Genomic DNA, 13,901 nt, shown 5'->3' with positions numbered 1-13,901 from the left:
CCCATTTGTTTTCAATAATAAGCTTCCTGCATAAAAACGATGGTATTTTTCTTATTACTTACACTGATTTGTAGCTCCCCCTGCTGGCCATTACGGGTATGTCATACACTTTACAGTCCTCTTTATTGTTCCCCAGGTAAGTGAAATCTGTTATAGCAAAGATTCAGCTTAGTGAGTGCAAAGCCCAGAAATGCTAGGCAGGAAACCCGTTTTTCCAACTGTGTACTCAGTGCGAGTGGTAGTTTTGGGTAAGCAGCTGGTCCTTGCAAGGCCCCCATTTCCCCAGCTTCAAATGAGAGAACTGACTGATATGCTTGGTGTCTTAGGTACCTGTGAAAACTATAGAGATTTGCTTGTGAATATATATATATACATATATATATATATTTACGTTTATATAAATGGCACACCATTCCTATCAATCCCGTCTGTCCATCAGTCTGTCCCCCAGTCCACTGCTCCTCGGTGCTGCTCCTGGTGCCACTGGCCGCAGCCACTGCATGAATTCATGCACCGACAGTGACAGACTCCCAGGATGGCTGTCACCAGCAAGGCTGTCGCCCACAGCTCCGGGCTCTGCTCTGCACGCAGGCAACAAGTAGCTCCCTGGGAATCTCATCCCGGGGTTGCAGGTCCCGGGAAACACACACACAGGTTCTCCATAAACACGGCCCGTGCTGTGTTATCCGACAGCGACATGTTTACCAGCCTGACGGCTCCCACGCGGGATCATGTTGTTCGAGGAGGGTATGGGGTCCTGGGTGATGAGGAGGAAGCCGAGGGTCTCTGTATCCCTGGTGCTCATGGAGGGTCTCCCTCAGAGACGAGCTTCTCCGTGGGCTGCAGGTGCCGCGATGGGAGGCCGGCTCGCAGAGGCTCGAGCGCACCGCAGAGCCAGGCCCCCCGCCCTGTGGCCGGGCCCCGGTGTCCTGCCTGGGAGCCCCGGAGTCAGCGCTCCCGCCGCTGTTTCTCAGCTCCTCGTCTGCAGACAGGAAAACCCGCAGCTGCCGCACAGGCTCATGAACATGAACTAACGTACCACGTGCAGAACAGTAAGGAGCGGGCCCGGCTGATAAAGGTGGTTAGTTAATATTATTTACTATTATAATTTACTATTAACAGTAATTGATTAATCATATAAATTCAAATAAATACACATATATAATACAAATATTATTACAATATATTATTACAAATGCATTATAAATACAAATAAAGGAAAAATGATAGAAACATTACATTAATAAAATTAATTACATTATACTAATTATTATCAATTAATTTTTGACTTAAATGAATTTATGTCTCTCAGGTTTGTGAGTCTATCCTTTGTGAGTTTCAGTTGTTACAAATATCCTCGGCTAATCTATTAATTGTCTAAACTTGTCCAAAACCCTTTTATTAAACAGAGACTCTCAATTTTGTAGTCAATCTCTTGTGGACAATATACTTTGCATACTATGGAGTCCTGTTTAGGAAACGTGCCCCTCTCCCGCCCCATGGAAGCATTCTCCATTCCTCGTGATATTCAGGTTGAGATTGGAGTCCGGGCCGATCCTGCATCAGCGTGTGTGGACTTCTGTGAACCCATCATCCCTCAGTCTGCCCTTTATTTGCTCCTTGCACGTGTACAGACGATCCCTGCAGCCGATTCAGAACACGGAGCAGCTCGGTAGAGACTTTATCAGTTACTGGGGAAACGAAGAAGGGAGTTGTATGGATTTTACACGGAATTCAGTAAAAACCCGAGGGGGTGCTGGCAGAGAAGTGAAGTGATCTATTAGTGTTATATGCCTGTAAATTAAAATGTCAGAAAACAATTGACCAAAAAATGTACCTGGTAGAGAAGAAATTGGTGATTCTGAAGGTTGTCAGATTTATGGTGACACATGGACCTTAGGACTACATTGCACCTGGTGTCAGCATATAAACTTAATTAGCATCAGAATATAAAATGCCACCTCTGAGCTGTGTGTGTGTGTGTATGTGTGTATGTGTGTTCTGATTTGCTAACAAATACTTACAGAGCTTCACACCCGATGTCCCCTGACCCCCATGCTGTCAGTCAGGCTACTGTTGGCATCACTCTGGGCAGGTGTCATGTTGCTGGGAACCTAGTTGGGGGATGAGGGACAAGGCCCAGGTCCTGTGGGATGCTCTCTGGGCTCCCCAACCACTAGGGGGAGCCCCACCTCTGCATTTCAGGGGTCCCTGCCGCGGGGGCAGTACCTTAGCTTGTTGCACCTTGTGGGGACAGAACTTAGTTTCCCAACACACTAGCCTGCTAGACCCCGGGAGGAGTGGGGGCAGCAGCAGCCAGGGGGGATCGGGCACCACGGAGAAGCCCACACTGGCCCCGTGCACGTTCAGGGACTGGAGACAGAGTGACGTGGGCAGGAGCTGGCCTGGCAGAGCTTTCCAGGCATTAGGAGCTTCTGGCTCAGACGGGTGTCTTTTGGGAGCAGGTGCCTTCCCAACATAAAATGTCTAATTCAGATGGTGCTGGATTATGTGTCTGTCAGCTGACGACAGCAGTGACCTGTGCCTTTTACTCCCAAAGTGATCCTGTCACAGGTCCAGCCTCCCATGTGTCCTGTACCATCACCGTCTATAATGGGGAACCCTCGTTTTCCAGTGTGAGCTCCCAGAAACTGCATTTCCCTCTCTTGGTCACGTCTGTCCTTCCTGCTTTTCTCTCAAGGGTCTTTCGGCTGCAAGCTGTCCATCATTTCATTCCTCCTTTATATGATACACAAATATTTTCTTCCAGAACTGTAGTGTTTTCATTTTCTTCATGGAGACTTTTGAAGCACATTTAAAAAAAACTTTTTGATGAAGTCCAGTTTATCAGAATGTATTGTTTTTTTTATAATCGCGATTATATCCCCTATGGTATGGGCCTGCTCACCACTCTCCTGTTTTCTTTTTCAATATTTTATTTTCCAGCCTAACTTCCTGGGGATCTTCCCATGTCTACGAAGCTTCATGGTAGCCAAGATTAGATAGGGATTGTGTTCAGGCAGCGTTATTAAGGCTTGGGTCCCCTGACAGATGATTTTGTTGTATGTGTTGGGTAGCACATTCGTATTTTAGGCAATTAGCACATAGACTCTGTGTGTTAAAGGATAACTCTTCCCACTTTATGCTTTTTCTGAGTCTTTCATGGCTCCTCTGCATATGCTGATCACTTCCAGGTCAACCAGGACTATTTGGCTACTTTGGGCTCTATTGAGTCTTTGCTAAGCCCACACACAGCTTCAGCCAAGCACATGCTTGCTGCAGCCATGACCCCAACCACAGACCAGCAGAGCCCTGGCCTTCCTGCTTGCACACCACACAGCTTCTCCATTCACCTTCACATCACTCCCCACCCCAAACTAACTCAGATCCTTACACTGTGTAAATCTGTTGCCTCATGGCCTGTCCTATTTTAGAAGAACCTTCATACCCATGGAGCTGGGTGTTGGGAGGTGGGAGCCTCTCTAGGCAAGAGAATCACCGTTGTTCCTTGAATTCTGCAGCTTTTCAACATAAACACCTCTCAGATGGTAGCATGATTTTAGACATTTCCCAACCACTGAAATAGTTTGGTTGATCTAGTCCAGTTTTGTAGTTGTTTTTCAAGATTTATTGACCATAGCCAGAAGGCCTTGCTATCATTTCCTTTTTAAATGATGCAAAGCATATATATTATTGTTTTAATTAAATGTTTGGCTTTATTTAGGATTTTCAAATAATTCCAAGACATGTCAGCTCATTGTGGTTCAAATGCTGTTAGCCTGACAGGTGGAAAGTAAGCCCAGAAACATTGACATTGGGACGCCTGGGTGGCACAGTCATTAAGCGTCTGCCTTCGGCTCAGGGCGTGATCCCGGCGTTCTGGGATCGAGCCTCACATCAGGCTCCTCCGCTGGGAGCCTGCTTCTTCCTCTCCCACTCCCCCTGCTTGTGTTCCCTCTCTCGCTGGCTGTCTATCTCTGTTAAATAAATAAATAAATACTCTTTACTCTTTAAAAAAAAAAAAGAAAAGAAACAGGTAGACATGGTATGACCACCTTCCTCAGTCTTATTTTCACGTGAGAAGGCATTTAATCTGCCCCAGTGTCTCTACACCAGTTTAATAGGCTGGAAAATGAAGGCTTCCAACAGCAATACCTTTATCTATTTGTGTTACTACAAACTTCCCATGAACTGTGAAATTTATAATGTTTAGAGGTGGGACACAAATTTTCTTAATATTCTCTGCTATTGATTCTCCTGTACCAGATTTTATATTGGCTATATTACAGGCTGACATTCTCAGAAGAACAAAATGTCCTATTTCAGTGAGTTATCTGACAAGAATGAAGCAACCGGGAGGCAGGTACTTGCTACCTTGGTCTTCCCACCAATGCTTTTTTATTTCCTTTCCCAGATTGTGAGAGTAATACATGCTTTCTAGAAAAATGTGCGGAGAACAATAATCAAAGAACCTGTCCTTCAAACTCTGGGACAACATATGTGCTGATAGTTTCACTTGTCTCCTGCTTGTTTTGTGTCTGCAAATTCACATTATTTTGGCTGTACTGCCGATATTATTTATACCATGTCTTTAAAGGTATAATTTAAGAATTACAAAGTCAGTTTTGTTAAAGAAATTTTAGAATATCCAGAAATTATTGAAGTTGTCTGGTTATTTTCTTAAAGTCTTTCTGATTTGAGCATATGTAATTAGGATTTTATTTTTCTTAATATGATCCTATGGAATATAGCTTTTTTCATTATATATTTGCTTTTGCGTGATAGCATATATATTTTCCACGCTGTTATAAATGATATAATTTTAAGTGGAAATACAATAATTATCTAACTTTTCTTCTACTCCCACACATTTAGACCTTTTTCCTGAGTTTTAGAGGGAGTATGTATGACATAATGAAAAACAAGTATTATTTCATCAGAGATAGTTCCTGAAGAAATAACTAAGAATGTCATGACAGGGTCCAAAGTGCATTTGTCCAGGTCAGATCAGCTCCATCTGTGCTGTTCTGAGAACGGACCAAATGACAGAAGTGCCACCAGGAGGGGTGTGGGAGGCTGAGGCTTCACCAGGAAGAGTTTCTTAAGGTGGAGAAAGGGGCAAAGAGGGTCTGCAGATTCAGGCCTTAGCACCCAAATCTCAAGAACTCGGTGCTGTGATCACAGAATGTCCTGTCTCAGGAGGGGAGTCACATGTACACCAGGCCCACTGAGGATGCCTAAGCTGGATGTCAGTGTACAAATCACCCTGAGGAAGAGCTCTTTCCCACACGTGCTGAGCTGAAGCGGTAGCATGTAGCCCAGGCTCACGGAAGCCAAGGCGCACCCAGAAGTTGGCTCCATGCACAGAGTAAGAGGAGGGAAGTCCATGGTGAGAATGTGCTGTGAAGTCAGACCGTGAAACCCTAATGCAGTGATCTTAGAAATTAAGTTTTGATTCCCCAAAGACTGGACAGATTGGGTCCCAGGACGGGGAACCTTTTCTGTACTCTGCTTGGATAGGGTGGGGGTGGGGACACTTGTTCTTGGTGCTCACATCGCTGAACTGCCCTCCTCTTGGACCCCATCAAACATATCTGATGTGCATGTCTTCTGCTGAGCCTGGCTCAGCTGGACTCTACTGTCATTTGTCCCTTTAGAGGGACTGAGATGACTGAGTCTATGACATTCAATGACACAGATGAACTCTGGGCCTGCATGTGTCTGTGTTCTTGTGAGGAAAGAAGCACCTGCTGTGTGCCGTCTACAGTCCTCCTGTGCTAGTAGCTTCACGGGCACGGGTCTCATGTCACCTGCCCACACTGACACAATGAGACCGAAAGTCTGAGCCTCAGTAAATCACCTGCCGTGGAAAAGCGCAGATCTGGGTGGAATGTGGGGGACCACCGAGTGCTACAAGTCTGCGGGCTGTTTCCTTCAGAACAGTGTCATCGGAGTGGCCTGAGGGTGCGGCATCTCCACGGTCCTGGTCATACGACCCCAACTCACGTAGCAGCTACTGGAATGAACTTGGTATAAATAGGGGAACCCTCACCCACAGCCTGACAGGATGTTTGACAGCAGGAGCATGCGTGTGCAGATGGGTCTGTGCTTCCATTAGCTGTGGCCTTTGGGAAGTGAGCTAGTTGGCTGTGGTTTAACTGTCCCTATTTCATCTTTCAACACCCAAGCCACCACTCACACAGCCCTAACGAGTAGGGGCCGTTTTGACTTCAAGCATTTTCCACAAATCGACCACATTTGACAGAGCACGTGGACAAAACAAGCCTGAGAATATAAAACACCATGACCACACCAGCGCCCTCCTGCCCCCCACACTGTCTCCTGCACCACCACGCTCCCCCTCTCTGCATCTCCCCGTCCAGAGCAGCCCAGGTCCAGTTGGGGAAGGAAGGTGCTAAGGAGTTGGAAGCCATGGGAGACACTGCCCAGGAGCTCCGGTAGTGACATCAGCCCACACAGCTTTCCATCATTTGCTAGTTTCCCCCCTGTGCTTCCTATGTTTTCCATGTGCAGAAACAATTCCAGATCTCTAAGTAGAGGCCCAGACGTTTTTCCTAAAAAGCTCTGACCAAATTCCTAAAAATCCAGGTGTAGATGGAAATTAAATTTCCTCTTTCTTATATTTGCTGGGTCTTATATTGTTTCCACACGAGAACCTCTACCTGGTTTCCAAAAGCACCTGTTTCACAGAAACTGAAACTGATTATAATAAACAAAAATTCTTTCCCAGTTTTAAGTGAGACATTGTTATATTTCTAATATATAAAGGTTTTTACTTTAAATTTATTCATTAGCAAAAGAAGAAAAATATATTCCCCTATATTTTCACCCACCTACCACCCACTGAACGTTTTGTTTTACGTCTTTGTTTCAGAAATATACACACACATGTAAATGAGTGTCCTACGTGTTAGTGTATGTGCATGGGCGGGTATATTATCTATGATTTCTAACTTAGAGCTGCCAACAGTAGATGCTAATACTGTTGACGACTTCCGTGTACCCAGCGTAATTAATTCATTTCATCCACACAACTCCAGAAATAAGAACTGTCACTTTATTTTACAAATGAGAAAACTGTGGCACCGAGAGTTCAAGTAGCTATAGACCCAAGATTTAAACCCTGGTGCTTGGGGTTCGGAGTCCAAACACTTAACCCCTCTACCACCTTACTTTCCGGTGTTAGTGCAGGTGTCATGGGATTCTTGTGAGATCAGAAAACATGGTGCCCAGGACACACTGGGATAGGTCTGAGCACCCCTGCCTGTCCTACGACATTACGCTTTCGTCACCAGAGTGTCTCACACTAAATGAGTCTGAATCTGTTCACCGTTGAAGGAGAAATAGCCTGGGCCCCTTCACTGGCTGTGGCTCCCCTGGGGTCAGTGCCCCAAAGTAGTCATCATAAGGACTAACTCAGGAAAGAATTAGAAATGTGGAACTGATGGAAATTACAACCAACACTGAATTGTAGGCTCAGGTGTCACGCTGACCCTTACTTGAACACTCAGATTGCACCAACTGAAAGCACACAGAGGCCTACGCAGACTTTTGCTTGTTTTTATTGTGTCTATTATGAAAAACACTACAACGTTCAGGTAGCAAGGATGACAGCTTCCAGGTATGTAAAAGAAAAGTCTTTCTGGTGAAAGAGTCCCGGGGGACACAACTAGAAGCTGCATGCTGGCTGTGCTCGGAGGCATGGGGTCTGGGTGGCTGAGGGGCTGGTGGACACTAAGGAGAGAGCGGTGCTGAGGCCCCTGTGGATGGTCTCCTGCTCCCACCCCTGAGTCATGACAACATTTATTCTTGTTGCAGAGTGAAAGTTTCTGTTGGCCCAGGGGTGTGTTAACCTGTTCTGCGGAAATGACACAATAGAAAGAGACACATGTGAACTGAAGTAACCCAAACCCAGAAAGCAAGCCTGCCAGATCCTCAGCAGACACTTTTAGGGACAATAGCCAATGGAGAAAAGTGGACCCTTGGTGCCACGCACGATGTGTTAGGAACTCGTCCCACTGCCACACAGCGCTGGTCTCCCGAGCAGACAGACGGCCATGATGGCGGAGTAGACCAGGCTCTTCACAAGAAGGAGGACGTGGGTGTAGTAGGCAGACGTGTTCGTGAGCTGCAGCTGCAGGGCGGCTAAAAGAAGTCATTTATTAGTTTCACGTGTAGTTTGAAAGGCTAGGACTTTTAATGGGAGAGAGGTGACAGTATACATTTCTGCTGACTCAGGTTGAAGTGACACTCTCACATCTGCACAGCTGGATAGTGGACACCACCACCACCACCACCACCACCACCGAGACAACTCAGAACCCAGTTTGCAGGCCAAGTCAATCAACAACCTCGGCAAAATTCACTTCTAACATTCCAAAGTCTTAAAAGGTAAAGTTGCATTTTTATTGAATGAATCCAATGAGAAAAGAAGCATTGGTGATAAATAGTTGTTAGCATTTCTTCACCCCTACCGTGTCGCTAAGTAAGGTTAAGAGCCAATATTCATTAACCACAAACTAACCACCACTTAGCTCAGAGTTTTGCATGCAATGCTTTAATCTTATTTAATTTTCAACAACCTATGAGATTATTATACTCATTCCCATTTTACAAATGAACTGATCAGAGAAATTATTTGCCTGTTGTTATACCACTATTAAGTACCAGAAGCCAGATTTCAATCCCAGAATCAGACACTCAATCACATATTCTCGGGGACTTTGCATCTCCACATGCACTAAGTATCCAAGACATCAAATGATTAAGCATAAATATCAGGTGGAATTACTAATTTAGAAGCATCTTAGCCATTACATGCTATGCATTCAATGAGATCCCTAGGAATGGTACGATCTATCGAAGTTTGGTGGTGTTGACAATGGGGTGGGTGAGAGTGTTTTTGTTAAGATGGCATTATATAAAATAGAAGAAAGGGATTTATCAAAATTCTCTGAAACTTTAGGAGGTCGTGGCTTATCCACCTGTCCTTCTTGAATATCTCTCATTGTATCTATGATGTCATAGGACAATAGCATATATTATCCTTTGACATTTTGCAGGAAAGACATGATGTCAAGAAATAATGACAACCAAGGTGGGCGAGCCTGGCTACTCAAGGAACCACAAGGCCAAGTCTGTTGCCGTGGAAATTTCCCTTACTGGTTTGACCTCCAAAGAATCAGAACTGCAGAATTGTTGGCTCCTGGCGTGGAAAGGGACATCGAGTGGTGCTGTGCTCATAGCTCCTTGCCCTGGGCCAGGTAATACGTTAGGTAAGGTCCAGAGGCCCCTTGAGATTGGACATGGAGGGCAGATCAGCAGGGCCAGGGTCAATGCTCCTCGTCACTTTCTTGGTACATATGTACTAACGATGTGTCAGCTAAATGAGATAGCCTATGCTATACAGTCCACATAGTGACCTTATGTCTTCAGTAACTGAGTGAGACGTCATTCGTATTATGCCTGGTTGGCTCAGAAAATGTAAGTAATGTGCCCATATTCATGCAACTGATAATTAAAAGACTGGGGTTTAAGTCCAGTCTGTGGCACTTGAAGCCCTGCGTTCACACCCCCTCCCCATGTATGCACCTGTCTCAGGGCTTTGGCTTTGGGATTTAGAGGAAGAATAAAAACCAAGTAAGTGTGTGAACTCTTGATTCAGATGGTCTGGGTTGAAGCCCCAGATCTCGCTGTGTGGTGTGGCGCAAGGGGCTGAATTATTTTAGCTCATTGCCCTCACGTGTAAAATGGGAATAAAATCCTTCACAGTGAGTATTAAGAGAATTACACAAATGCACCCACAGTGCAGCACAACGCCTTCTGGATGAGAAGCTCTCAGTGTCAGTTCATGTTATTAACTACCGGCAAGAACAAAGACTTTAAAAAAAAATCTAGAAGCAACTTGATACCATGTTTTCCTCAGTCAGTAGAAACAAAGGCTGCAGAAAAAGAAGTCCATTGTTGAAAGAATTCAAAGGACGTCACTGCAGCCCTAGTTAATAGTCCTCTCCCACCCAAACAAGCCTTTACTGTGCAAAGATGACTCCTGAGAAATGATGGATTGACTTAAAATATCGCTCAGTCTATTTTGCAAGCTCCAGCCGTTCTGAGCTTTCTCCCTGAAGCCAGGCAAGTTCAAAAGTTAAGGTGATAGGAGGAAAACGCTGGGAATGGCCAGCAATCCCTGTACCGAGGGATGAAAGATGACTCCAAACTTAGCCTTGAAAGAGGAATAATCAAGGGGGTCAACGCTCAGAGGTGAAGACCCTTTGCTCTTCTTTGCTCCCGCTTTTATTGGTCCTTCCTGATAATCACAAATCCTTATCACTGTTTCGCAAGCACCTGATGCGTGACAAGGGGTCGTACTGCAACAGGGAGGATCTGTGGACGGAAAGGTACTATATGCTAATTTGGGCGTGTTGTATTAAACATAGCCCAGGGGACAATGCCTACACCTCTTAGATCACAGGCGACAGTTTGGGCTAGGAAAGCTTCGCGAAGGCAACTCCCCGCGGCATTCCAAGGGCAGAGTGGCCACACAGACCTCGGCATTCCAAAGGCGTAGGCCCTTCTCCGAAACCTTCCCTGCCCTCCGCGGCCTCTGTGTTACATTTTAGCGAGCCAGCTATTATGGCTGATTTCATGCTCTACAGGAACCCCAACAGAAAAAATGCTATGACATAACATAAAGGCAAACATAGACACTTACCTTTCTCCTCTTTCAGAGAATCTTTTGTGAAGTTAATCGCAGTGCGCTCTAAAAGAAATGAGAGCAGATATTATTCAGTTGTTCATATCCATTATTTGATGTGTGTCTGTTTTGCAGATAGATAAATAGATAGATAGATATAATTTGTCAGCAAAGAGGAGAGAGGCATTAGAAATATAAGCCCCACAATTCCAGAAATGGTCAGTCTGCTTCTATGTAATTCAGTAGATTGGTTCATATATTGCATTTCTGCACACGAAGATTTTGAAGGTCATGAAGGATGCATTTTTTTTCTCACAAGTGGAGGATAATATCTAAGATCTTGTTTTCCTTCTGTGTTCAGCACAGAGCGTGCCGCATAGTGGGTGATCTATAAATACTTGTTCAATAAAAAAATAGCCAGAAACAGGGGCTGCTGTTTGGTCCTCAATACCTGCCACCAACAGGAAGGGTTGTTACCAAAATAAATTCATCCAATCCTAGAATCCACCGCAGAATCTTACATGTTGGAAGGAGTCTATTTTAGGTAAATTTCCCATCTAAGCAAAGAAAGCAGCCCTAGCTTCCAAATCATGCACGCCCCAGGGTCCCCAATTCCTACACATGATTTTTGGAATGGTGGGTGGTATTTGTAGACATGATAAGAAACCAAATGAAAGCCAGTACTTATTGAGCGATTATTACTGTGTCAGACACTATGGGGAAGGTTCAGGTGTATTAAGTCATCTGATCCACCAGTGACAATCATGTGAGCTATATTTTGAGGACTCTATGTTAGACAAGAGGAAATAAGGCAGAAAGAGTCCAAGTAACTTGCCAAGAGTCATACCAGCAAGGGGCAGAGCCAGCACCCAAATGACCATTGTAGGGGTTTAGATGACCCAGAGCACGTGGAAAGTCCCTTGTAAAGCAATCCATAGACATAGAATATAACTCCACCATTGTGGGCTCTCAGACATCATCTTTTCCAGATATTTTAATTGTTCTTAGCAAGTCACCTTTTTATTAGAGTCTCAGTGTTTCAGTGCACTTCTTTGCAAGGATACAGTGACAGGTCAAATCACATTTATACCTATCTGAATATATAAAACCTGAGGTGAGGGCTATATTTATCTGTAGTGTTTAAAAAAAAAAAAACAGGGGCGTCTGGGTGGCTCAGTTGTTAAGCGTCTGCCTTCGGCTCAGGGCGTGATCCCAGCTTTCTGGGATCGAGCCCCATATTGGGCTCCTCCGCTGGGATCTTGCTTCTTCCTCTCCCACTCTCCCTGCTTGTGTTCCCTCTCTTGCTGGCTGTCTCTCTCTCTGTCAAATAAATAAATAAAATCTTTAAAAAAAAAAAATAAAAACAACAAAAAAAGCCCAACATATATACCAAAAAAAAAAAAAAAAAAAAAATCCTTAAAAAGATCACTGATGGTGGGATTCCAGAAAATAGAGTTGCAAAGTTTTTTTGTGTTTTTGATTTGGTTTGGTTTTTGGTTTTATTTTTAGGGAAAGAATGAGAGACAGAGAGAGGGAGACAATCTTCAGGCAGACTCCCACTGAGCCCACAGCCCAATGCAGGCAGGCTCCATCAAGACCCATGAGATCTTGACCTGAGCAGAAACCAAGAGTCTGAAGCTTAACCAACTGCACCACTCAGGCACCCCCAAAATCTTCATTTTTAATGAAAGCTAATAAGTAAACAATTGTGAACAGTTATACCAGCATTCCTTAGATGCGCAAATTCATGAATACATTTCAAAAGTTCTAGAAATGTGTGCTTCTTCATAAAACAATCACTTAGTAAAGCACAAAATACATTTACAAACACTCCCAAATTTATCTTTAGTTTCTCTGCCATAAGGAAACCGAAAGTAGATAAACCCATGTTCATTAACTAATAATTTAATATTTTATCCTCTAGATATTTAGTGAGTGTAACTTAATTTAACATTTGACCTAACTCAGCAGAATTTTAAGGTTTTAGGTTACCAAAAAGATTTGGGAGACTATTTTAAAATATATTTAAAGTTTCTCGTTTTATTTCCATATATTTGATGTAGGGAGCAAAGGCAAAGAAATGTAGATAAAATTAAATTTCCTGCAGCCCACTGACAGATACTTGAGGCAGGCAGAGTGTAATACCCCTCAAAGGAACTCCCCACTGTCTTAATGTTAATGCCTGCTGTCCGGGAGTGGGGTGGGGGAGGGGGGAATACAACTTTAGCTTGACAACAGCCAGGCCTCCAGTTTCCTGTGAGTCTTCTTCAACATATGAAAATCCTTTTGGAAACTTCCCCTTGTCTTGACTTCCCCAAACTCCGTTGTATATAATCAGTTGCTTCTCACAATCCAGGTGCAGCAGTTCTTTCTGTCCACGGGTTCTGTCCCTGTACTTTAATAAAACCACTTTTTTGCACGAAGACAACTCAAGAATTCTTTCTTAGCCATTGAGTCCAAACCCCAACACTCCAAACCACATCATATTCAATTTAATGGTTCTTAGCAGTTTTGCAGAGATTACCCATAAAACCTTGGTGAGACGTGGGGGAGGATGGGTTATAAAGGTGATCAGGATTAAGGAGGGCACTTGTCCTGATGAGCACAGGGGCATGTATGAAAGTGTTGAATCACTATACTGTACACCTGAAACTAATATAACGCTGTATGTTAACTAACTGCAATTAAAAAACTTTAAAAAAAAACTTTATGAAACATCAAAGTCTGTCATTTTCCTCAAACGATTTCTTTTAATATTTTGTAGAAGAGGTCCAACCTACTTATTGGAGTAATAGTAAACCCAAGCACATGAAAGGTTTTTAACTTCAGTGCTGATAATGATGTGATTTGAAGTGTTGGGGTCCAGAGCTGACGGCCAAGAAAAAATTCTTGAGATGTCTTTGGTGCAAAAAAGGTGGTTTTATTCAAGCACTGTATGCTTTACAGGACCTAAGGGTAGAAAGGGTTGTGCTGGGGTCATGAAGTGTGGCCAATTATATACTTTCATGATGGGAGGGGATTAGGGGTAGCCTAAGTCTCTAAGTAATTTTGGAAGCAAGGTTTCCAGGACCTTGAGAGGGTTAGCTGTTGTTAGGAAATGGTCATTTACTACTGTCTAATAATACCTCAGTCGTGAGAACCTTCAGATGTGTATCCCTGGGTCATATGCTTGGGGGATGAGTGCCAA

Source organism: Ursus arctos, unplaced genomic scaffold (assembly GCF_023065955.2).
Source record: "Ursus arctos isolate Adak ecotype North America unplaced genomic scaffold, UrsArc2.0 scaffold_3, whole genome shotgun sequence".
NCBI classification, from domain to species: Eukaryota; Metazoa; Chordata; class Mammalia; order Carnivora; family Ursidae; genus Ursus; species Ursus arctos.
This window is presented reverse-complemented; position numbering follows the sequence as displayed.